This window comes from Heloderma suspectum, chromosome 11, assembly GCF_057233095.1.
Source record: "Heloderma suspectum isolate Gila_16-S chromosome 11, 16-S_ref, whole genome shotgun sequence".
Lineage (NCBI taxonomy): Eukaryota > Metazoa > Chordata > Lepidosauria > Squamata > Helodermatidae > Heloderma > Heloderma suspectum.
Window position 1 is genome coordinate 18164646 of NC_139468.1, and position 26808 is coordinate 18191453.

At 40.8% G+C, this 26808-nt stretch overlaps 1 protein-coding gene across 2 annotated transcripts in view; it reads left to right on the forward strand.

Annotated features, from left to right (window-relative positions):
• Positions 1 to 26808, forward strand: part of ATOSA (atos homolog A) — a 60002-nt gene that overhangs the window by 1873 nt on the left and 31321 nt on the right. The window lies entirely within an intron of this gene.

The window sequence follows — 26808 nt, forward strand, 5'->3', positions numbered from 1 at the left end:
TCATTTTAAATGTCAAATACTGTTGTACTGAAGTGATTATACAATTGCAACATTGCAAAAAAAAAGTCACAGATCACGATGGGGAATAATGTTAGCAATGCAATCTCAATATAAACGGATGTTACAAACACAAATAAGGTCAGCCTCGAAACTCATGCAAAGTAGCTAAAACTCATTCTGTTTGAATTCCCTCAAGTACTTCTAGTGGAATCTTTATCAGCCTCACCTCTAATTGTGTTTGTGGTTAGTGGATAAAATCAATGGGTCAAATAGTATGTTTCTACTAATTCAGAACTTGTGTAGCGATTGTTGCTCACACCAGTAGTTAAGTAAATCATGACCAAATAATATATTAGGGGTTTATTGCTAGAAATCTATTTCACTGCAGCAACCATTCTGAAAAGTAGTTTCAGTTAACAGTGCAACCCTATCCATGTCTATTCAGAAGTCCTATTGAGTTCAGCAGGACTTAGTTTCAGGTAAGTGTGTAGGATTGCAGCCTAAATTTATAATATTGTACAATGGAACAGTGAGCAAGCTCAGACTTCCCTCTCTTTGTTATGTTGTGCTTCTATAACTTGAAACACATATATAGTCTATATTGTGAACCACCAAGAGAGCTTTGGCTATTGGGCGGTATAGAAATGTAATAAATAGCTTCAGTTAGGTAAGAAACTCTTTTAAGTAGTCTAGACACTGAGGATGTTAAAACATTAACAGCACAATCCTATGCACGGCTGCTCAGCACTGTGTCAATGGGCTTACTCCCATGTAAATATGTATAGGATTACAGTCTAAGATGCAGAAACAGTAAGTGCTTTGCTTTTTGAGACACTTGTTGTCCATTTTTTATTAATAGTACTTCATTCTATAATCACTTAAATATGTGAAGGAACAAGTGTATAGGCATCACTGGTTTAAACTTGCTTGAACTTTAAAAGAAAACAAAACTGGTGGGACATACTTAGAAACAAAGGAGCATTGACTTTTTGATAAGTAGTTGTAGAATGCTTGCTTGACTTCAGTTATATCACGTACAGTGTGATCGTAAACAGGGTTACTTTGAAATAAATCCCACTGAGTTCAATAGGGCTTACAACCTAATTAGTGTGCCTTAAGTGCTGCAGCCTAAATTCCCCATGGGAAACTCCAAATTACAAAATATACTGAAATAAAACCATAGATTCAACATTTGTAACTCCTTCCAAAGTCCTAAAGCTTGATGATGCATGTTCAAGCTTTTGGTAACTCACAGCTGATACATCATGAGAAAGACAATGGCATTTTATAATGACTGTAGAGTAGTGGATCATCATCTAATGTCATGCAAAGAGGATGATGAAACCTGTGTGAATTAAGACTTCTTTCAGGAAACCAGCTTTGATGTATTGAGATTATAATATAATAGTAAAATGTACTGCAGTCCTATGCATGTTAAGCGTGCTGACTGGGGAATGCTGAGAGTTGTAGGACTTTTTTCTGTGTAAACATACATAGGATTGTGTCCAAAATTGACTTTGTGTCTCAGTGGCAAGGTAACGTTGGAACTTTAAAAGTCAATTGCTGTACTGAAAGCAAAGAAGAGTTATAATGTTAATGAACAATGTATCTAGTTTAACTGTCCATATTCTGTTACTGTACACACGAACCATCTACAAGGGGTTAAAGTGTGGCCTAAATGCTACATTCAGCCTACAGATGCTCTTATGAAGGCACAAATCATGTGAATGTTTACATGTGCTGTTTTCTACACAGCAGCTGCACCACAGGCAAGCACTCAAGTGTGTAATCACCTGCTTCCATTAGTTGCAAATTAATAGTGAAGGACACAGGATGAGCAGAGCTTTTAACTAAACTGCAGTATGATCTGTTTAATATTGGAGTGACAGGAGTATGCGGCAGTGGGCAATAAAGGAAAAATGTGCATAACTTGGTTAGATATGTCTAACCAAGGTAAGATATGTCATACCTTAGTGATCAGTAGCAGCTTTCTCTTCCATTAATAATAGTAATAATAATAACTAATAATAATTATTACTTGAATCTAGGTACAAAGTGATGATATGAACTGGGATTTTGAGTAAAAAAAAATGGGTGTCTTCAGAAGTAGAGGTGGAATGAAAGTCTTGATCTTAAATAATGTCTGATTGAATCTGATGACCTCTTGTATTCAGATGAAAGGGAACACTTAGGATTAATTTTCTGTAATGACCAATAACACTGTTAATTTTTTCATAGACCTAATAGTAGGGAAGATGACTTGGCCATAGTGTCAGAAATTTGGCTCTGAAATAAAGGGTACTCATTAAAACTTAAAACATTGTGAGGAAACAAGTGCCTATAGGATGAGGGAAGGATCAGAGAACAGCCAGCGCTCCCAAACAACTGCCTCTACGTATCAGATGTTCATGAAAGACTGTCTGGTGCTTACACTGCAGTCTTATGCCTGTTTACTCAGAAGTAAGTCCCAGTGAGCCTCCAGGTAAGTGGGTATAGGATTATAGCCTTAAGGAAATAGGCTGAGTCACATTTCTAGTCTCCTACATTCTCAGATTTCAGGCAAGACAAAAGTATATCATCCCTTGTTCTTGATGTACTTCAACCATTATTTTGTTTTAACTCTGAAGCAAGCACTGACTAAAGGCCTATTTCGGCCGAAGTTGGGCACTTTTAAGTTCTGTTAATTCCAGTGAGGGAAAACTTAAGCAAGTGCTTGAGGTTGCAATCCTATACACATGTATCTGTGGGAATAAATCTCATTGAACTCAATGGGCCTTATTTCTGAATAGGCATGTATAGTATTACACTGTAATTCTCCCAAAGTTGAGTCCCAGCATTTCCACAGCATGTTGACCATGTGTTTTTGTAATGTTTGAAGTTGAGAAGTGTAAATGCAAACATATGAGAAACCCGGGAGTTATGAGAAATGTTTACATTCATCTTCATATCTTGCAGAAAAGATGTTGCTGACATGCTGTGGGAAAGCAGAGACCTGATTCTTCTTGTCATGTGTCAGAAGCCTTAAGGCTTCTATCTGAAGAATACTTTCCATTAATTTTAAACCACATGTGCTTTGGATTGTGGGTTCCAGTAGATGAACCATGAATGTTCTGCTTCAGCAACTGAAATTTCCCAGCTTAAGCACACTGATGCATTATGTCTAATGCTATATCACCTGTAACAGAAAACTCTGTATGTAGATTTTTAATGTTTTACCAACAGGCTAAGGTGACAATCTATCCATCTTTAGCAGGGAGTAAGCCATTGAACATAGTGGGACTTCCAAGTAAACATGCAAAGGATTTCACTGTTTATCTTTGGAAGTCAGAGGTGCTAAATTCAGTTTTGGGTAGTGAATAATAAACAAGAGGTATATGAGCTGCAGGTGATGTTACTTCCTGTTTAGCAGGGCGGTGACAGCTGTTCTGAAAATGCCTGTGCTTCTAGTAATATATCACAGGTAAATGCTGGGAGTAGGCAATACACTGGAAGTGATGCTGCTTCCTGTTGTATCAGGGAAGCAGTTCCAGTTGTTTTTTGGCTGTGGAATCTTGCTCCTGAAACCCAAAAGGCAGAATCTGTGATGTTTGTCTCATTACTAATATAAGAAATGTGAAGATCTTGAAAAAGATGGCTTGGATGGCAGTCTTACTGATTGGTGGTTTGGATAATGTTATGGGAATCTAGCCTTGATCTATGGAGAAAAATGGATGTGCTATTCTAGTACGTAGTGTACAGACACAAAAAGGAATTGGAAGTTGCTCTGTTTTTAGTGTAGCAGAAGCATTTTCTGCGGGTTTTAGTTGCTTAATTTAAACCTTCTCTGTTGTTGCCAAAAAAAATTGCATAGTTTAGTACTAGTCTTTGATTACCAGTTAAAGGGTTACTACATGAAAAGTTTATGACTGTGAAGGGTCTTGGATGAAACAGAGAATGGGGATTAAAATAAATTGAGCATCTACCAGTAGCAACAACAAATAGTTAGAAATACAAATTAATACATTGTATTTGCTTTTTTTCTGGTACGAAAAAGTTCTAAAACTTATGGCAACTTTAATTTTTGCAATAGAAGTTCATATCCTAACTCTTTCCACCCAACAGTGCTGCATCCTTGTAGCTGCTTAATTGTTGTGGCTTTATGTAGGGCCTGCTATACCAGAGTCTGAATCCATGGTCCTTTTTCCCTTGCATGGGGTCACCTCTGTTCTGGGTTGGTGGAGGAAGGTATAACATCTTGCCTATTACTACTTAACTCTTTTCTCAATGGACACCCCAGCCATCCTAACCAAAATACGATGAGAGGAGACTGGCCCATGCTGAACTTTGAGTTTTCAGCTGTATATGGGGAAGCGTCTACAAACTTTTGAATAAAGGCTTTAATTCAAATATTTTTGTTTCCAGTGGTAGATACTTTCTTCTCAGATCAGACAAGACCACTCTGCTATTAGACCTATTTTGCAGTTTCTGTCCAGTTCTGTCCCTAGTATCTCCCTGAGGACACCATGCCCCTGTACTAATGCAGAGATGTTTTTGTACTGTACTGTATGTGTGCTGTCTGTCTCTTACTATGTTTTATCGCAAAATATTGTAAGTCACTCTGTGTATGTTATGTTGGTAATCTGGAGCCTCTGTCCTGACTCAACATTTGTGTTTTGACTTTAATAAAATATGTTGTCTTAAATTTGTATATGAATTCAAAACCAATAGCCTGCCTTTTGGTGCTATCATGTTGGGTTAAAATGCAGGATGCCTATTAATTCTAAATAAAGGTTCTTGAATCTAGATAGCATATCATAGAACAACTGTTTAAAAATTAGACCTTAAAAATGATGATAAATAAGAATGTAAGATTCAAGTTCTGAAAACCTGCTCTGACTATTGTTTTGTGTTCTAAACGTCCCATTTTTTTTAACTTGAAGGTAGTGTAGAATTTTTTTTAAATAAATGCAGTACTTTGGGCATTGGAGATCAGCTTTAGTGTGTGCACGCATGTGTAGGAGGGAGAAAGATCAGGGTTCACAGTAAAGCTGAAAGTCTGACAATTGGGTATATTCAAGATCAGGATAAAAATAAGCAGTATATTTAAGACATTTGTTGTTACTTTTTAAATGCATCATATTAAGCAATATTGCTATTATGTGGCAGCTAGTCTGCTTTGAGTACCATGATTCAGATATAAAAGTAGTTCGTGATGTTTCTCTCACAGCCAGTTCCTAATAAGTCTTGAAAGCATCCTAACTAATTTTAAAAATACAACACTAAGGGTGCAGTGCTATTGGGATTCCGGTCAGACTCCAAACTAGGAGTCTGGCAGGGATCCTATGCAGAGCTGGAGGAGCATGGCGGCGATCTTCACCTCCACGCTCCCCCCTCTCTGCATTTTAGCAGGATGAATGATTTCACCTGTCCAGCTAGGGCTCTGTGGAGAGAGAAGGAAGGAAGTTTCTCCATAAGCTGGCTGCCTCAGTCTCCTTCCCTCCCCGTCCACAAACTGCCTCCTTTCCCTCCTCTCAGACCTTGCGTTTTACGAGCTCATAAAGGCAGTTGGCATGGCTCTCTCTGCACAGGCTGCACGGGGGCAGGGAGCTTGGACTCCTGGGTCCAACACTGGAGCGCTGCCTCTGGCCTCGGATCCAGGAATACGATGCATCCTGTGGTCCCCCAGACTTGGTCTAAGGGCCATAGGATTGCTCTCTAATTTGTTTAGTCCAGATAGTAAAGGCCATTCTGCGGTGAAGGATTAATTGAGTTAGGCAGGACAAATTCAAGGTTTTCTGCATGTAACTGGCTAAATTTCTAGCATTTAGAACTGTTACAGAAAGAAAAGTAAAGCCCAGGAACAATTTGGCAATCTGGAGGGCAGATAGTTTGGTAGAGAAGTGACTAGTTTAGCAGAGCTATCGTTGAGCTACCTGTAATCCATCCAGGATGGAGATGTGGCAGGCATGATCAGGATGAAGATACTGATTTTTTTCTTTCAAAAACTTGGGCATTTCAAATTGTATGTGTTTCCTGTCTGTACCATGAGCTTCCCTGTGGGAGTTCTGTTATCCAAGCTCTGCTCCTATGTTTTGTCCTCTGGAGTGTTCCTCAAACCTCCACATATACAATGTTTTACTGTAGAAAAAAATATATATTGTTGATGGGTGATTAGAAGGCTTAACAATTCAGAATGTTTCTTTGCTTGTATCATTTGATTGTTGTATTGAGCTTTGAATGGGTGCTCCCTGGCTCAATTTCCATCAGCAATGGATTCTTTCTCTTTCTTAATCTAGTGCCCTCTAGAAGTTTTAGATGACTTCTCCCAGCATTCCTGACCATTGACCATGCTGGCTGGGGCTGATAGGAGTTGGAAGTCCTAAACATTTGGAGGGTACCGGGTTGGGGAAGGCTGCTCTTAGTATTAATTTCCCTGGTAGAAGTGTAATGTATGTTACCTATGCTTTTTTCTCAACCTTATTATCGCGTCTTGCAATTTAAAATATTTTTCAGACCATAGCATACACCCTTTCAGATGTATTGGAATAGATTATTTACCTTTTTTAAGTTGTCCTTTTTCATATATATCACTTGTCTAAGGAAGGCAATTATTGGGGATAAGCTAGCTACCTTTAGACAGATGTTAAGATTACATACAGAGACCCCCCCACACTTATTCCTCTATTAGCTTCTGTTTCAACATTCTAGGCATGAGATCACTGAGCTCACCAGAACAGTTTTAACACTCAAATCTTAACCTATGAGTTAAATTTTGCCAACCCCCATTTCTTCACCAGTAAGTAATGCTAGAAATGTGAAAGGCCAGAATAAATGGGGAAAACATGTTTTTTGGGTTTCCCAACCTTTTTTTTTCTAGCCCTTCACATTTCTAGTAACAACTAAATACTGCAGTATTTATAGTCATAGACAGGGAATCTGATATCAATTCATATATTCTGGGGTTTGTTTATTTTCTAGTTGGGAGAGTCAGTCACAGTTTACATGTTTATACAATTGTCCTTAGAAATAACATTTGTGTTTTTCCTAACTATTGTAAATGAAGTAATGAATCAGCACCTTGGGTTTGGATAATGTACTTGTTTGATCAGGAAATGTTGAAACAAATGCTGCTGGGTTCAAATTCGGTAATAACATTTGACATTTTTTCAGTTGCAAGCAGTTTTTATTTGTGTTTCCTGAAACTTAGGTAGGCATTAATGATAACTGTGTAGGTTTCAGAATTGCACCTTCTCTGTTAACAAACATTTCTCTACAAGAACATTAGCAAACTCTTCACCTGATTTCCTGCTCTGCTGATCCAAAGCAATCTTCTCAAAATAATTTGTCAATGGAGAATAGAAGAAGAAGAGAAGAGTGGTAGTAGTGGGAGACTCCTTGCTGCGTGGGATCGAGACCCAAGTATGTCGCGAAGACCCGTGGACTCGCCAGGTATGTTGTCTCCCGGGAGGACAGATTAGAGACGTGACTGAAAGGTTGCCTGCACTCATAAAGCCCACTGACAGGTATCCCTTTCTTCTCATCCATGTGGGAACAAATGATACCGCCAAGCGGAGCTACGAAGAGATCACGTCAGACTTTGAAGCTTTGGGAAGGAAACTCAAGAACTTTGGGGCCCAGATAGTTTTCTCATCCATCCTTCCAGTAGTTAGAAGAGGGATAGAAAGGGAACGAAAAATACTCCGGGTGAATGACTGGCTACGAAGGTGGTGCCGACGAGAGAGATTTGGATTCTGGGACCACGGGCTATACTTCCTGGAAGATGGGCTGTTGGCTAGGGATGGGTTGCACCTCACAAAGGCTGGGAAGAATGTGTTTGGACACAGCATGAAGAACTTCATCAGGAGGGCTTTAAACTGAATCCTACGGGGAAGGGAGATGTAATGTTGGGGGTAACAATGGACGTAGGCGCATGCACTGCAATGGAGAGAACAGCGCTGATAGCGCCCAATAATAGTCTTCAGACACATGTAGGAAGAAAGCCAGACTATGAAGCACATGGTCTTTGATGTCTATATACTAATGCCCAGAGTATGGGAAACAAACAGAATGAACTTGAACTCTTAATACAGGAGGGAAATTATGACTTGATAGGTATAACTGAGACTTGGTGGGATGACTCTCATGACTGGAATACAGCAGTTGAAGGATATAACTTGTTCAAAAAGAACAGGAGGAACAGAAAGGGAGGCGGGGTTGCACTGTATGTGAAAAATACATATCTCTGCACAGAAATACAGGAGGAGGAGCTTGGTAGCCCCATCGAGAGCATCTGGGTTGAAATAAATGGAGCAAAGAATAAAAGGAACCTGGTGGTCGGAGTCTACTACCGGCCACCCAATCAAGGAGAAGCCAAGGATGAAACTTTTGAAAAGCAAATAGCCAATGTTTTAAGGAAGCATGATGTAGTAGTAATGGGGGACTTCAATTTCCCCGATATTTGTTGGGAGACAAATTCTGCAAAACATGGCCCCTCCAGGAAATTCCTGACTTGTGTGGCGGATAACTTCCTCCTACAGAAAGTAGAGGAAGGAACTAGAGGATCGGCTATCCTTGACTTGATCCTAACCAACAGAGATGACTTAGTGGATAAAGTAGCAGTTACAGGAACTCTGGGGGAAAGCGACCATGTTGTACTTGAGTTCTTGGTTCTAAGGGAAGCAAAAGCCGAGTGTACTCAAACGCGTACCCTGGATTTTAGGAAAGCTGATTTTAATAAACTCAGAACAATGATCAGTAAGGTCCCATGGCAAACAATGCTAGCAAGAAAAGGAGTCCAAGATGGGTGGGAACTTTTAAAAAAGGAAATTCTCAAGGCACAATCACAAACAATTCCAACAAGAAGAAAAGGTGGAAGACAACAGAAGAAGCCAATGTGGCTTCACAAAAAGCTTAGGGATGACCTGAAAACAAAAAAGGACACATATAAGAAGTGGAAAGAAGGCCAAGTAACAAAGGAAGAGTACAGGCAGGTAGCACAGAATTGCAGGGATGGCGTCAGGAAGGCTAAAGCGGAGAACGAGGTGAGGTTAGCGAGGGATGCTAAAAACAACAAAAAGGCTTTCTTCAGCTACGTGCATAGTAAAAGGCAGAGGAAAGAAATGGTTGTTCAGCTATTAAATAAGGATGGCAAAATGATAACAGATGACAAAGAAAAGGCAGAGGTGCTCAATTCCTACTTTGGCTCAGTCTTCTCCCAAAAGAGGGTCTATGACCCCCCTGGCAAAGGCGAAGTACAGGCTGAAGGGGCAGGATTGCAGCTTGAGATCGACAGGCATATGGTCAAGGAACACCTCATTACTTTGAATGAGTTCAAATCTCCAGGGCCAGATGAACTGCATCCTAGAGTAATAAAGGAACTGGCAGAAGAACTCTCAGAACCGCTGTCTATTCTCTTTGAGAAATCATGGAGGACCGGGGAAGTGCCAGATGACTGGAGGAGGGCTAACGTTGTCCCTATCTTCAAAAAGGGTAAAAAGGAGGAACCTGGGAACTACAGACCAGTCAGTCTGACATCAATCCCTGGGAAAATTCTGGAGCAGATCATAAAGCAATCCATCTGGAAGCACCTTGACAACAATGCCGTGATTACTCGAAGCCAACATGGATTTGTCAAAAACAAGTCCTGCCAGACAAATCTGATCTCATTTTTTGATCAAGTCACCTCCCTTGTAGACCGTGGGAATGCTGTAGACATCATATACCTCGACTTCAGCAAAGCTTTCGACAAAGTGCCCCATGATATCCTGATGAGCAAACTTGCTCGAAGTGGGCTAGATGAAACAACGATCATGTGGATCCACAGTTGGCTACAGAATCAGACTCAAAGAGTGCTTATCAATGGGACCTTCTCAAGCTGGGGAGAGGTAACGAGCGGGGTACCGCAGGGCTCAGTCCTGGGCCCAGTGCTCTTCAACATTTTTATTAATGACTTGGAGGAGGAGGTGCAGGGAATGCTGATCAAATTTGCAGATGACACAAAATTGGGAGGGATAGCTAATACTTTGGAAGACAGAAACAAAATTCAAAGTGATCTGGATAGACTGGAGTGCTGGGCAGAAAACAACAGAATGGCATTTAATAGGGACAAATGCCAAGTTCTGCACCTAGGAAAAAGAAACCAAATGCACAGTTACAAGATGGGGGATACGTGGCTCAACCACACTACGAGCGAGAAGGATCTTGGAATTGTCGTCGATCACAAGCTGAATATGAGCCAACAATGTGATGTGGCTGCAAAAAAGGCAAATGCTATTTTGGGCTGCATTCATAGAAGCATCGCTTCCAAATCCCGGGAAGTACTAGTTCCCCTCTACTCAGCACTGGTTAGGCCTCATCTGGAGTACTGTGTCCAGTTCTGGGCACCACACTTTAAGAAGGATGCAGACAAGCTGGAGAGGGTTCAAAGGAGGGCAACAAAGATGATCAGGGGACTGGAAACAAAGCCCTATGAAGAGAGACTGAAAGAACTGGGCATGTTTAGCCTTGAGAAGAGAAGACTGAGGGGAGACATGATAGCACTCTTCAAGTACTTGAAAGGTTGTCACAGAGAAGAAGGCCAGGATCTCTTCTTGATCACCCCAGAGTGCAGGACACGGAATAATGGGCTCAAGTTACAGGAAGCCAGATTCCGGCTGAACATCAGGAAAAACTTCCTGAGTGTCAGAGCAATACGGCAATGGAACCAATTACCTGGGGAGGTGGTGGGCTCTCCCACACTGGAGGCCTTTAAGACGAGGCTGGACAGCCATTTGTCAGGGATGCTCTGACTTGGATTCCTGCATTGAGCAGGGGGTTGGACTCGATGGCCTTGTAGGCCCCTTCCAACCCTACTATTCTATGATTCTATGATTCTATGAATCCTAACTGGACAGAACTGAGCACGGGAAAATTAACCTCCTATGGAACATGCCCTTGGGGCAAGCTAATTTTGAGGGCAAACTAATAAGTTTAGCATTTATCCTGAAGGTGTTTAGAATCCTAAGTTGAAAAATTACAAATCGGCAGCCATAAAAACATAAGAGCCATGCTGGATCAGACAAAAGGAGGTCCAGCACTCTGTTTGCAGAGTAGCCAACCAGCCTACAACAGGACATGAATGCAATGGCACCCTCCCACTTCTAAAAACCTTTGGGATAAATATTAAGCGTAATATTAGCTTGCCTCAAAATTGCTTACAGTTTCAGGGTCAAAGCTAAAGTGTATTGCTTAGCTTCAGGCAGATTTGGATTAAGCAGCTCAAAAAACAAACAAGGAAACAAATGCTTATCAAATAGCCTCAAAACCTGGGAAATATCCAGGTATAAATATATATTTGGTATAAATCCCAAATTTATATCCCATCTTTCAATTCAACAGCAATATTCCACAAAGCAGCTGAATAATAATAAAACAACATAAAGTATAGGAGAATCAATAAACAATACATCACAATAATAAAATAAATGCCAAATGTGGCATAAAACAATAATCCAATAGCATAAAACTTCAGAAATAGCAGTAGAACATAATTATTACTGTCCAATTAAAGTTTGAGGAAAGAGTTATTTTATTGAATTCTATTAAGACATTACAATGTGGTGTGTGTTCCATGTTACTGTATCCCTGGAACTGTTTTTGAAGATCAAAGGTCATCTACACAGATATGTAAGAGCAAGAGAGGTCACCAGTAATGAGAGGAGAACAAAGCAAAAGCTGGTGGCTAAAGAACACACTGGAGAAGGGAGACACTAAATGCAGTACGGGGAAAAGCTAATGGATGATTTTACAGATAGGTACAAAGAAATTACGATGTTCAATAATCTTATGGAGAGGGGAATATTAAAATTAATACAATGGTTGGTTAACCACTTTAAAGGCTGCATTACACATCAAAGTGGCAAATGAAAAGGCCATGTCTTTACCAAGGTTGATTAGTAGTGAGTGTTTTTTTTTTACCAAGCTTTGCTGACAGAAAAAAGTAGCAAGACTGAAGAAAGGCATGTTTTGTTTTTGGAAAAGCATGGATGAAAGGATGATGATATAATAGGAACAGAAAAATTGCTCATGGTGCTTGTAAGTGGTGAGCAGCGGGGCTCCTTAGATTTATTTTTTTAAATTTTATAATGGGTTTCTCCATATTAGATTCTTCATCTAGTACTGATAACATTTTTTTCATGTTTTTAATTAATTAATTTTATTTCTGAGAATTCAGATAATGATTCTCCTAAAGCTTTGTACTGCTGCTTGTTTCTTGTCCACCCACATTTTTTCAAAGTGTTGGTTTGGGGTGTGTGTGAAGCTAACACAACTGCTGCACCATCCAGTGCAGAGGCAAATGGTGTGGTCCAGGGCAGGCCCAAATGTAGTCCAGAAGCAACAACTGAGAGCTTGAAAGGCCAAAGGCTGGTGACAGCAATCCAAGACAGGCTGATGGTCAGGTTCTGGAGCAAGCGGGAAAAGATCAGATCCAGGTGATATGACCCAAAGTAGTTAGCTGTTGGATTCCAGAAGGCAGCGAAGTGACCAGTGAGTTGCTCAGCTTGTGGAACCAAGCCTGAAATTAGAGTGTTAGAGCTTGCCAGGTCCCTGTTGGTTCCTTGGGTCACCTGGACTGACTATGCTGAAGAGCAGCAGTACTCCCTCTGGCCATTGTCTGGTTGGTGCTGGACCTCCCATAAAATTCTGTGTTTAAGGCAGAGTGATTGCACAATAAAATAGTGGTCTGGAAGCACCCTGGGGCTGGATAATTGGTGTCCATAGATGAGCACCAGTAGCCAACTTATGGAGAAGTTCAGAAGTGGTGGGATGAACTGGAGAGCCAGTTGTAGTTTTTAAAGCCAGAGGGCCAGACAGGATGGATAAAGAGTGGTAGTGAGGCTTGCGGGGGGACCATAATATGTCTCTAGTTGAAAAAGCTAACATTTATGTTGGTCAGAGCACCAGGAAGGCTTAAGGCCTGTCTCTTTTACTTTAAATTACTAACATCTGAACAGCTCCAATCCAGCTTTTCCTATGTATGCAAGCATATGCATTCTGAAGGTTTGAACACACTGCTGTACATAAACTGGACAACTTTCTAAGCTTGTTTGGCCATATGATAAAAATGTCAGTGTGTTTAAAATGTAAATTTTTGCACTTGTCCTCAAAATTTGTCTGAATGCTGAGTGTGAATGTTTTCTTCCCTCATCGTTTTTTATTTTGAAAAATCCTGGCTCTCAGAAATGTGCAGATCCCCTAACCTAAAAAAAACACCCCTATAATCTATAAAGTTTACATACATGTAGAAAGAGCAGCAGTATCAATTGACATCTTTCAGCAGCGTGTGTGTATTTTAAAAAGAACTCTGTTAAAGAACGCACTACGAGCAAAACTACTAGTCAAAACATGCTTTCCCATCTGTACACATTTTGGGTGTATTTGAAGTAAAAAATAATAATGATGTTTCTGGTTTTTTATTTGAACTGTAATAATAGCAACACTTGGTGCCACATTTAGTGTGTCCTGCTACTTGTTGTTCTGCTTTTCTTTCCTCTCAAATTGCCCAAACACAGCTGGGTTCACAAGAGGAGAAAAGAAAACATGATACTACTGCCAAACAGACAGGAAACTGTAGTAGACCTTGTGAGCAGTGAAGGGTTGAAGCACGCCGTCCGTCCAATCAGCTGCCAGTTCTGTTGCTATGTGCACTCTTACTCTGCCTTCTTTGTGGAAAAAATGTCTTGCATAGAAAGGCTGAATATGTACCCAAAGCTGAACATTTTTGTGTTGGCCACTGCAGACATCTGGATCCCCAAGATACTGACAGTGTAGCCCATTTTGCTGCCAGAAGGCAACTTCTTTTCCACCACGATTCCAGTATGGTTTACAGTGGAAACAAAGGGCTGCATAGAGAAGGTGTGTAATCAAAAGAAGTAATTCTAAATGCTTAAATGTTCTTACGTTGTTTATGAACCCGACTGTGTGTTTTTTTCTTTCTTCAGTAGACTTGGCGTTAACCATACGCCGCAGTTTCTTTGTCTGCATGAAAATATTACACATGGATAATTTCCATTTAACTGTTTTAGAGCTCACTTGTAGTGACAAACAATATTGAAAACAATTTAGAATTGTTGATTCTGAACAAAGGGAGAAGGGAAAATGATAAGCGAGAGGAATTAGATGCTGTCAACATTTTTAAAAATGTACTACGAGTTTAGAAGAATAAAATAATTTCGTTGGTAGGTGGTGAAATTAGGCTATGTGTTTTTAATTACTGAATAGCCCCATTATTAATCCCAAAGCTGTAACTTAAGCCTAGAACTGTTTTAACACCATTGAAATTCTACCACCACATACTAAGTTCATATTTTGCATGGTTCCATGTTTTCTCTTCCTAGTATTCTAGTGATACACCTATTTAAACAAATATAAGGGGTTTTGGAATAACTTAAGTATATCACATTTTCTTGGACAATTTTTCCTGAGACATGGCAATTTGAACTAGATATCGCAGATATTAGTTACCATACAAGAGCTAGTGCTAGCCATATGTTTATGCTTTCTTTATTGTTCACTGAGAAAATGAAAGATTTATCTGCCAGTGTATTTCTTTTGTGTGTGTGTGTGTGGTGTTTTGTTTCTATAGGTCAAAGTTATTTTAATACACAAATAAATTATTACAATATTGTCCTAGTAAAGTAAATCTAGGTACTAGTAAATACAGCATTATCCTTTCTTGGTAATATGCTTGTATTAGGCCAAAAAGAGGTTATACAAATAACACCTAGCCATTTGGCTACTTGAGAAGCAGGTTAATTTTTTAAATTAAAACAGCCATAACGTAGTCAAATGGGTGTTATGTACCTATTTTAATCTACTGCTCAACAAAGGGGACTAATAAAACATAGAAAACTGACATACCATTCTTCACTGATGGCACTGTGTGTCAGATGAGGTTTTCAAGAAATACAAGGTTCTTATCATGGCCTGGTAGTAGATGTTAATTCAAATATGCAGCATCTCTTGGTAACTCTGAAAGGGGAAAACATCCAATTTAAGTGATCCCTGTGACATGTCAACGTTCCCTGTGATGGGGGGTGGAGGGTGAAATGTTCCCAGTGGACTACTCTCTTTGACATCTAGAAAAATACTATGTTTTAATGAGAGACTTTGCTGCAATCAAGAGCAGCAAAGCTGACTGAAGGATCTTGCAGAGTAGCCATCCTTCCAGCATATTTTTAAATAAATGTGTTCATTAAATCTAGTTATGACCTTAAAATAGAGAGGAGTGCATGAGCTTGTATTTCTCATTTTGGAGGGGGTTGTTGGGAAGCTTGATGATAGTTTCCCTCTCCACAGAAGGCTATGGCAAACTTGAGAATGTATAGTTTTGATCATTGCAGGCGAGTACTCGGATTTAGAAGTTTCTTCTGGAAGCATCGGTGCACACATGAAGGGTCGACCCTGGAACAGGTTGCCTACTCCCTTCAGTGGATGGTGCAAGTCTACATGCCCATTCCTTTGCATGAACAGAGCTCCTGCTTCCTAATAAGTGAGGTGAAGGACGTCCATTTGGACAGGAGTTCTGTGTGCATATCAGAGTGTGCCCAGATTGGTGGATTGGGCCATCGTGTTTTCATAAGCACTACTTACATTGGACTTCTCTAATAAGATATGCTATTCTGTTTAAAACTTCTGTATCTTAACAACTTTATTGTATATAACCTAATAAAATAATGTATCTGTGGTGTGGGTGTGTCTTTCTGTACGTATATGTGAGAGCCTTCAAAGGTACTGGTAAGGAACAATATATCAGTTTTAACAAGGTGAACATGGCCTTTTTATAGATAATGGAAAAAATGAATAGGTTAAATGGATCAAAAGATGCATACTCATGGTCTGAGAGCATATGACTGCACCACCTTGCTGAAGCTGTGGAGGTCTAGTAGGTCTGGTCAGTGCCTGGATGGAAGACCACTTGGTAACTCTTTGAACACCATCTTGACTTTCATGATAGAAGAAATGCAGGACATAAATGTAATATATAAATCAAAGCCAAGCAAAAAAATCTATGTCTCACCTTCTGCACACGTTTGGAGGAAAGTAATTTAAAGGTAAATCCTGTGATGTAGTATCTCCCAAAATAGCTAGACCGTATGGTGTGTGTCCAACCTTTGTTCTGGCCAATGTTCTCTGTGCAATTTCACAAGGGCAGGAGAAGTTCCCTTAAATTTTATGGTAAAACAATAGCCTTTATGACAGTTTCTACAAGGTAATTAGAAATAATGGTCTTGCTATTTTCAGAAATAGATTTGAACATTTATTTTAAACAGCTAATATGATTTAGGGTTATCTAATTGTTGGAGTTGGAAGGGACTTAACTCTAGGCCATTGTTCTGCCCTGAGGCAGAACATCTGTACCAAAGGCAGCCATGATAGATGTCTGCCCAACTTTTCTTGAAAACCTCCAAGAAAGGAACTTCATTTCTCAAGGCATCTTCTTCCTTTAAAACTATATAAACTGTTAGGTTATAGTTCTAGTAGTAAATTCTTTTAAGATTAGGAACTTCTTAGTATTTCACTTCTGTAATTTAAATCATTTGCTTGTCCTGTCCTTAGTGGCTGATATGAACAATAGGAGAAACAAAATGAAAATTATTGGAAAAACACTGAATTTGGTAATACCTTTGCAGTTATATGGTCTGTTTATTATCTTGAGGGAAGACATGAGGACTTTTGTGTAAATGCATATTTTGGGGCAACAAACTAATTGTGCACAAAGGCTGTGAATCTTTTTAACATTTGAAAACTGTCAGCATATATTGACCTTAATCTCTGTACTAAACATGCCCAGTACTTCTGCCTTTGTTAATAGGATTTGTCTTTTAGATCCTTCATCTTTGTATTCTTTCATTTATTCTTTCCAACTTGTCAACAGCCTTCATGAAATATGATAGCCAGAAAGGATCACAGTATTAGAGCTATGCCAAATATTTTCATGCAACATTTGTGAAATAAAAGGGGGGCTTCTGGGGAACCAGATGTGTTCTCTGAAAAACTCCTCCTTTCTTTGCTGTGGGTAACAGCAATATCCACTCTCTGCTGCTGCTTTGTCACCCCCAGCTTTGTTTTTCCCTGAATAGACTTACTCTATCATTGTTCATGTAACAAATCTGGTGATATGATATCTTTGTGTTGTGATGAAGCCAATTCAGAGAGTGGGCTATGGTTTCTTCCCTCACTCCAAATGAGCAAACATTTTTGCCTCCTCTCTCTCACACTCACCCCCCACACGGCCAGAATGATGAAAGCTTTGGTAAAGTGCCTCCTACTTGGTGCTTATTAGTTCTCGGTTTTGCAAATGATTGTCCTGTAGATATAATCTAAAATGGCATTGGCTTTATGTGCCCCAGGTCATATTGTTGATTTGTGTTTAGTGTAATGCCTTCTGTGCTGCTTAGCCATTTATCCATCCTCCCATTTGAATATTTGATTTTAATGGCTCTCTTCCTTGTTCACACTTAAATTTGCTTTATATTTCTTTTTCTGCCAACTAGACTGTTCTTAGCCTTTACATCATTTGTGAATTGTATAATTGTGCTCTTCATACTTGCAGCTAAACAGCTGATAAAGTATTGAAAAGCACTGACCCCTGTACAGGTTTGCTAGATAATTAATTCCAATTAGATACTAGCCTATTTATTAATGACCTTTTGCATATATAATTACCTGCTTAATACCAATTTAATACTAGTTTGTTAATATTATTTATCCTACCTTTTTTCAAGGAGCTCAGCATGTGTACCTTTTATCTTCATAACATTCCTGTGTGGTAGGTTAGATGGACAGATGGTGACTGGCCCACCAGAGAGCTTTATGATTAGGAATTTTAAACCCCAGTCTTCCTACACCAAGTCCACCAGTCCGTCTGCTATGCCGCAAAATGTCTGTATTGTATGATGACATTGTGGGGTGAGGTCAAAGGCCTCCCAAAGACTAGGGCCGGAATCCAATGAACAAGGGTGGCTGTGTGTCCGCTGCTTTGTATGCAGAGCTTCTTCCTTTCTACCTACCAGATGATCAGTGCTAAGTGATAATGGTTCGGGAAGTCTGAGCTTGGATTTCCTGTCATAACAGATGACTTGTGCAGTAAGCACTCATAGTCTTTTAAAGCTGCTGGTGGGTCTTTATTTTTACTCTTCAGTACCCTTTTGTGCTAGTAGTAGGGGGAGGCCCATGGCAGCTCACTCTTGCTGATTTGGAGCATAGGTATATAACAAGTGGGAGCCGCAACAAAATGTTGCAGTATGAAGTTCTCCTGTTCAGAGCTCCAGCCAGCCATGCTCTCTTTGAGGATACTTCATTCTGTCCGCCCCCCCCCCAAGACATACTCGGCATTCTGTGGCCACTGAGCGTGCTCAGTCCACAGTGGGCCGTTTTAGGGTTTCCCCTTAGGTTCTTTTGTAAAGTTTTTTTGTATGTCTGAAAACTTTGGTGTTTTCCCGAAGCCTGCTGATAGCTGCCTTTTGTGTCTGGATGATATAATTTTGGCTACATAAGGATCTACGCTTGGAGAAGGCATTTGCTGTTAGTATATAGCTGGTAAGGTGCAGCCTGCTAAGGCCATCAGTGTACACCCACCCCCAGTTAATGCTGCCATGCTGATGAAAATCACTGCTGCTATGCTGCAGCAGTTCTGCTGGGCTCCTCATAATCTGGGCTGTGGAGAGCCCAATTCTGCTGAGAAATAAGGTGTGCGCTCCCTAAACCTTGTTTCCCAGCAGAACTTCTAGGCTTTTGGCACTGCAGCCACTTCTGGCAGTGGGGTGTGGCCCCCGGTGGTTCCAGGGGGGCCAGTGCAGCCCCCCGACCTTCTGAAGTTGCCCGCCTCTGGTAAATAGGATTATATTAACAGCATCCCTCTTGTACTCTAAACTTATTACATTGGTACTTGTAGCATGTTGCTTACTTCACAGCATTCCAGCTTTACAGAACAGAGCATGATTTTAGTAGTTACTTAATTTGAGTAAACCATTGGCAGTGCGCTAATACACTTACGCACGTTCTTGAGGGAGCTTGAAGAATCTGGCGGGTGGGGAAGGAGCAATATACAGTACAGATGTAGTTAAAGTAGGCATAGGGACATACGGGCAGTGAGCACGATCCAGCCCAAGGATAGCTTTAGTTTGGCCCATGTGGTAACGATAGTATGTTTCCCATATAGAGAGAATGGACTAAGTTTTGTCAAAAACCATAAGCTAATAGATGATCCTGATTACCTTCTCCCTATATTAAAATTAAATACATGTTGGTGCAGACCATGTTACCAGTTCCATAAATATTCCTTAATAAGTTCACAGATTTCTTTTAAGAACTGAACATTTCCTGCAGTGCTATTCTATCCAAAGAAAATGTCTAATTGAAAAATTTGTGGAAGTAGTTGCTTAATTGAACTTTGACTCCTGTACATAAGGATGTAGCAAGAAAAAATCCTAAAATCCCATCAGGCGATTGCTGTCTCATCATTGTAACACCAAGGGCTTTGTAGGAAGAAAATGTTGGAAAAATGTGTGGAGGGTACAAATGTCTCTTGAATAGCACACTAGAGGATGTTAAAGTGAATAGAGGCCAGATACTTCTACATAATTACCTCTTTGTAAAGAAAACTATGATAAAGTGTGGGTTTTGTACTCTTCTAAGCCAAGCATTTTCAAGCACATAGTGCATACAGATGTACATAAAAAGAGGAACTTATGCACTCGGGAAGTGTACTTACGACATCCTTTTCATGTGTACCTGATTCTTGGCAGGGTTGAATTTGGGGAATACTGGTTTTCGTAGCTTGTAGCAGAAGGCTGTACTTGATGCTGGTTAGCTGGTGCTTGGGGCATGATGAGATCCTCTCAATTTCGTTGGAGTAGTTTTACAGCATTTAATTGGTGCTAAGGCAACAATTAAACTTGGGGTTATTTAAGCATACAGGAGGCACCTGGAAGAATTTTTTTTAAATTGACTTTAATTTTTTTTTTTAAAAAAATGTCTTTCTGAGGCATGGGGAAGGGGCAAGATTAACAATAGAATTGGCAGTAGAACTAATTGCAAGGATGCCTGGCCAATACATTACGAATACAGAGCATCATAATGTATTATGATGCTCTGGGCATGTTTAGCCTTGAGAAGAGAAGACCGAGGGGAGACATGATAGTGCTCTTCAGGTTCACAGAGAGGAAGGCCAGGATCTCTTCTTCATCATCCCAGAGTGCAGGACACGGAATCATGGGCTCAAGTTACAGGCAACCAGATTCTGGTTGAACATCAGGAAAATCTTCCTGGCTGTTAGAGCAATACCACAATGGAACCAATGACCTAGGGAGGTGGTGGGCTCTCCCACACTGGAGGCATTCAAGACGAGGCTGGACAGCCATCTGTCAGGGATGCTTTGACTTAGATTCCTGCATTGAGCAGGGGGTTGGACTCAGTGGTCTTATAGGCCCCTTCCAATCCTACTATTCTGTGATTCTATGACAGAGACACTCCTGTGGGTTCACTCCATGGGGAAAAAACGCAACAAGTTCTGTTTGATGATGTATTTCATGATACTTCTGTATACACTGCTTTCCCTCTGCGTTGGGTTGTGGGTATGCTAAAAGCACTTTACAAAACAAGGCCCAGGTAAGGGTACAATGCACAGTGTCCAACAGGGGTGCTTTATGCCCCTGCCGATTCTGTTGTGCAAGCGGTGGGTCCCACTGACTTCATTGTGCAAGTGGGACCCATTGCTTATGCAAGGGAGATTTAGCTTCCGAGAGGAAGCCCTGAAATGAGCGGAGATGCTAGCTTCTGGAAGGAGGCAAGTTGCTGGAGCTCCCTTACGTGTTTCTGCTTGTTTCATGTTGCCCTGGAAGTGCTAAAGTGCTGACTGCTTGTGCAATCAGTGGGGTAGAAGAGAATTGGCAGGGGTGGAAGGCCCCATTGGATTCTGCCCCCTGTTCTTAAGAGGCAAAACGTTGGTTGTTATTCCTGCAGTTGGAGGCAGAACGGGTTAAAATTTACTTGTACTATTTGTGTCCACAAAACTTTCATTAAACAGTACGGTTTTGTGCAGTCTCAAAGAGTTTGTAATGTATTAACTATTGTTATTGATTCAGTACAACATTTCTCAACACATTTGAGAAGTTTTAGCATATTGTGGGTCGTTGTCACTTTGGTAGATGCTGAAAGACTGTTCTGACAGTTTTAATATGTATTCAAGAAAATCTCTAAAGGAGTAGAAACATGCAGAGTGTTCAGCTGTAATCTATATTATTTTATTGTACAGGTTTTTATTTTATAACTTCTACCCCCACTTCTCACACCTCTAAAAGGGGCCTTCCATTCAGAGCTTCTTACAGATCAGATAAGAATTAATATTAATAAACATGTAAAAAATGTAAAAATCCAGCAGCAGCACATGCACATTACAAACAGCAACATGTAAAAACCAGCATGTTCAAATAAGACTGCCTTGACTCATCTGAAGTTGATTGCTGGGTTTCCTGGGGTAGTGAGTTCCACAAATAGTATCACTGAGAAGGCCTGGGTCTCCCGTCCATGTCTTCTGTACATCACAGTATGACAGGACATGTTACAAGGTGTCTCTTAATGAACTAAGAATGCAAGTAGGTCATGCGGGAATAGAAGGTCTTTCAGATATCCCAATCCCAAACAGGGCTTTAAAGGAGATAATTCAGCACCTTGAATTCGGTCTGGAATTGAATGACCCAATGTACTGATGTAATATAGTGAAAAGACCACGTGCCTGTTTGCAAGCCTACTTCACTTTAAAGCTTCTGGACACATTTTTCAAGGGCAGCCCCATGTAGAACACCTTACAATTTTCTTGAAGTGACCAGGGTATGTTTAGTTGTGACAAGATCAGTCTTCTTCAGAAAAGGCTGCACATGGCACATCAGCCTAAGCTACTTGAAGATGCTTCTGGACATGGCTGCTACCCATTGGTCCAGAAGAATTCCCAAACAGTTTACCTGCTCCTTCAGGGGAAGTACAACCCCATCCAGAACAGGCCTAGTAACTCCATCCAAATCTACCCTCTCTCCTGCCATCAGTACAACCATTGTTGATGTTGATGTTGTTATATTTATTTATATCTCACCTTTTCCCTAGTACTGGGACTCAAGGTGGCTTTTCAACATTAAAAACATGTACAGTTAAAACCTATAAATAGAAATATACAAAAGTTAAAAATATAATTAAATCATCCATTATATTAGAATTATATAAAATATCAAAATTTTAGAAGACAACAAGAAATATAAACCATAGTATCCATCCATAGTATTCCCACAGGTCCAGACTAGCTATCCCCAAAGGCCTGCTGGAACAAAAAAGTTTTTGCCTGCCTGCGAAAGCAAGGGTGCCATTCTTGCCACCCTGGGAAGGGAATTTCAGAGCCTTGGGGCAGCCACTGAGAAGGCCCTCCCCTGCGTTCCCACCAGACAAGCCTGTGATTGTTTGGATTATGTTTCAGTTTATTAGCTCACATCCAGTCCTTCACTGACCTCGGACACTGATTCAGAACTTCCACAGCTTCCCTGGAATGACATGGAAAGGGGAGAGAATGCTGTCAGCAAGGTGTTAATACTCTTACTGCAAAATTCTGGATGAACTCCCTCAGCAGTTCCATGTAGTTGCTGAATAACAAGAGGCCAGGATGGATCCTTGCTGAACCCCAACAGCTATTGGGATGAGCAGAAGTTCCCTAACACTGCTTTCTGAGACTCCCCCCCCCCCCCCGGCACAATACAAACCGGTATAAAATGGTGCCTCCAATCTGAGCCATCATATTTCTTTAGCAAGGTATTCGAATTCCTGTGGCAACCAGATGTTGTCACTGTCCTTGAAGATTGTGTTAGTCACAGAAGTCACTGGGAAACTTTGGACTTCTAAACAGTCTGAGCCAAAAATGGTTGTTATGTCAATCCCTATGCTGCAACTGGAGTTGGCTGGTTTTTATTACAGATATGTAGCACTACACAACCCTATTTCCAATTCCAAAGTTGGGAAAGCTTTAAGTTTAACTTGCAATCTTAACTCAGTAAATTGTCATCCAGCGATAAACAAGAATCTATCTTGACAGGTTTTATTTGTTGAAATTGGGATTTGTGACAGAATATCTGTTGAAAATGCTAGGTATTCCATGCTAGCCATGGAATGTTGAGCATAAAACTGCTTAATAGCAGTTTGGAGTTGGGTGTGAGGATGCCCCCTCAAAGGGAAAATAGTGGATGGGAAGGGGAGCAGGAACTTATCAGTTTTTGGTCCTCTCCTTTGTAACTGTCAGCTGACCTAATAGCATTTCATTGTTGTCTCTCACATACACCAAGTGTTTTCACTATGTTCTGCTACAGATGTAATGCCAAATCTCTTTGACAATTTCTGCAGCCAAAACTATGCAAAGCAAACAGATTCGTATTATTTGGATGCAAACCTACACAACAGATTTTTGGATTCTTTAAGAAGCTAGAATTTGTGGGGAAGTGGAGAAGATTTCTCTATCCTTGTCTGATGACATAGGTGTCTCTGGTTGCTAATTTCTAAAGATGACTCCTGATCAGCAACAGGAAAATGGAATCTAAAGCTGAGCCACAAAGCATACATTAGATAGAAAATATGAGTGGTATAGTAATTTGTCCACTATTTATGACACTGAGACTCTAGAGCCCCATAGTAATGACTGGCTGGTTGGGCTCTGAGAATCCCAGTTTTTAAAAACATTATTTTAAAAGCGTTTTTTTTTTTTTTTAAGATAAGCATTTAGGTCTGAAAATACAAATGCTTAGATTTAAGATGGCATGTAAAAGGCTTCTTTAACTTTGGATGTTTTTTCAAGTACATTTGAAATGTCCTCTAAAGCAGCTGTCACAGTTTTTACATTAGAAAGTAATTCCAGTTTAAGAATCTGGATCTCCCTAGTCCAAATCCAAAGCTTCACACTATCTTGACTGTTGGTGCTTCCAATCAATGCTTTTATTGTGCAGTTACCCTGCCTCAAACATGGAATTTTACAGGGAGTGCAAATATCATTGTCTTCCATTTGTAATCCTCTTGTGTTTTCCCATGGCTGATTCCGTCTTTTTTTCTTATAAGAAAAAAATAAGTTAAGGAGGAAAATGCAGAATAGTTGCACAATACCTTCTGACTGGTAGCGTTAGGTGCCGTCCGTCTGGAAGCACCCCGTGTTGGGAGCTACTGGGGTAGAAACAGGAACTCTCAGTTCTGTGTGCAGCTAACCTGTATGGTAAGTCAGCAAAGCTGTGACTTGGAGCATCTTTTAGGGCAGTGAAGTATTCTCAGACTCTGAACTAGCCCTGCTCACTGGACCTATATAGACAGGAAGGTCTATAAAGGACTCCCTGTTTTGGCTGGAACTTTCCTTGAGCAACAACAGTCCTACTGTCTTCAGTGTGTGTCTGTCCCTCAGCTCTGACTCTGATTGGGTTTGCACAACATGACAACCCATTGTGGGTGATAAGCCATGGTGGGTTGTCATGTCAGGCGAACCTGCACTGATTCCCACAAGGTGGCTTGTGTGTGGACAATAAGCCACCCTAACGTGGCTTGTTTTAGGGGTTGTTGTACCCATTATGAGTTGTCATGTCATCCGAACCCAGCACTGCCAGTCCATTGTGGGTTGTGGGCATTGGCCAGTGAGCTGCTTGGCAAGAACGGCAGAAACACCTGCTGCTCTTGCCAGGCGATCTCACCCATGCCACAGTGACAACCCCTTCACCGGTGCCCCAGTGGCACTTTGGAGGGTCTGTCACTCATTCAGCAACCCTTTAAAAAAAAATGTTGCACCCCAACATTTGAGCAAAGCAGGGCTGAATTTTAATTTAGTTATTATTTTGTTGGCCCCTTTGTTAATTTTTTTTGGGGGGATAGGTTTTTCACAATTGTAGAGGTGCACAATTACGGCTGTCAAACTGTATATAGTCTTGCCTTGTCTCTTGCCTTGTATGTTTTAGCTGTCAGAGGGAACATTCTAGGAAACATACAAGGTAATTGAGAAGACGGGGCTGCATATATGCTACTTTGACAGCCTTTGACAGCCGAGAAGTCATGGGGAAAGGCGACTAGTTTGGCTCCTTAGCAAAGTTATCCATAAGTTTTAAAGTGTGGGATTCACTCTTAGGGGTCCCTGCTTCCATTCCACCCCTCCCTGTCTCCTCAAGTCATTTTAAGGGTGATCTAGGGTCCACCCCATTTTCAAAGCTCTCATTTTACTGTAATTGGGAGCTCCCAAAATGGGGTGGACCTTAGATCTAGTCCCCTTTCCCCCCTGACCTGTCAGCTGTCAAACTAGTGTACATGCTGCCCCGTGTTGTCAGTTACCTGGTGTGTTTCCTATTACACTTTGTTCCCTTTGACAGCTGAAACATACAAGGCAGGAGACAAGGCAAGGCTATATATAGTTTGGCAGCCACAATTGCGTACCTCTGCAATTGTGAAAAACTGACCCTCTAGTTAAAAATAATAATAATGACATTTGTGCACATTCCTAGGGCTGAAACAACAACAACAACATGTTTCGGCCCCATTTTGCACAAATGTCGAGGCACAACATTTGCGCAAAATGTTGGGGTCTCAGTTGGAGTGGGGAGGCAGACTTGGCAGCAGACAAGACACGTTCTGCTGCTAAGTCCTTTGGGACCATAGCTGGCTGGAGGACAGAGGGCGAAGGAGGGGGAGAACAACCCACAGTAAACCCAATTGTCTGTTGGGCTCACCATGGGTTCTGACTACAGCCCATACCGTGTAGCTTATTTTGCAGGGTGAGTTGTAGTGTTGTGCAAACTCAGCCTCTCTGGCAGAACTCCTGACTGTCCTCTAATAGCTGTCTATGGCTGAGCCCTGATTCAAATGTGGTAATTTGACCAGCTACTCCAACAACCAATTTTTGAAGCCCAGGTAAACTGGGATTTTACAGCCCAGGGATATAGCTGTCTTGATAATGTATGCCTCCTTAATTTCCTTTTAGAAATTCCTATTAGAACAAAAATTCATTGCTGATGAGATTGGCCAGAGAAAGGTATTATTAACCTTTCCTGGTGGCTGCAGGGCAAGGTTCTTTCTTGGCTGTAGTCTTCCAAGCTAATAAAACTCTGGCTTTTGTAGAGGTACAATGATTGCTGTTTGGCGATGACCATTGGCTAAAGCAATAAAGATTGATTTGATTTTGATTTGATTGCTGTTGGGGCTGGCATCCACAAGTTACCTGGTCCAACCGACTTGTCAAATGTTAAAACACTTCTGATAGAACAGTGCTTGTCTAGCCTTGTCTTGAAAATTGCCACAATCAATGACACACTTACACTCTTGGCAGTTATATTCCCATGCCAAATGTATGCTGGTGGGACCAAATAGAGGTGGACTTTTTAAAGCTGGAAGTTTTATCTGTGTGGCCTATGAATAAGTATGCTGATAATTCTAGTGATAAAGAACAAACACTTTAAAAATGGTGTAGGTAAAGCTGAATTTGAGAAGAGGATTCAGCATGGGAACGTGGTGGTGATTGCCTCTGACCATTGCAGAGTCATTTAGCAGCTCAAGTTTAGAATAGCCTTCTCCAACCTGGTGCCCTCCAAATGTTTTGGACTTCAAATCCCATCAGCCCCAGGCAGCATGATCAGTGGTCAGAAAAGCTGAGAGTTGTAGCACCTAGAGTACACCAGGTTGGGGAAAGCTGGCTTAGAGAGTAGCTCAGGTGTGAGCCCAAATATCCCCCTCTTCACTGGATATAGGGGTGTGTATTAAGTGTATAGAAAAATTAGCTTAACAAAAACATGTGGGTGT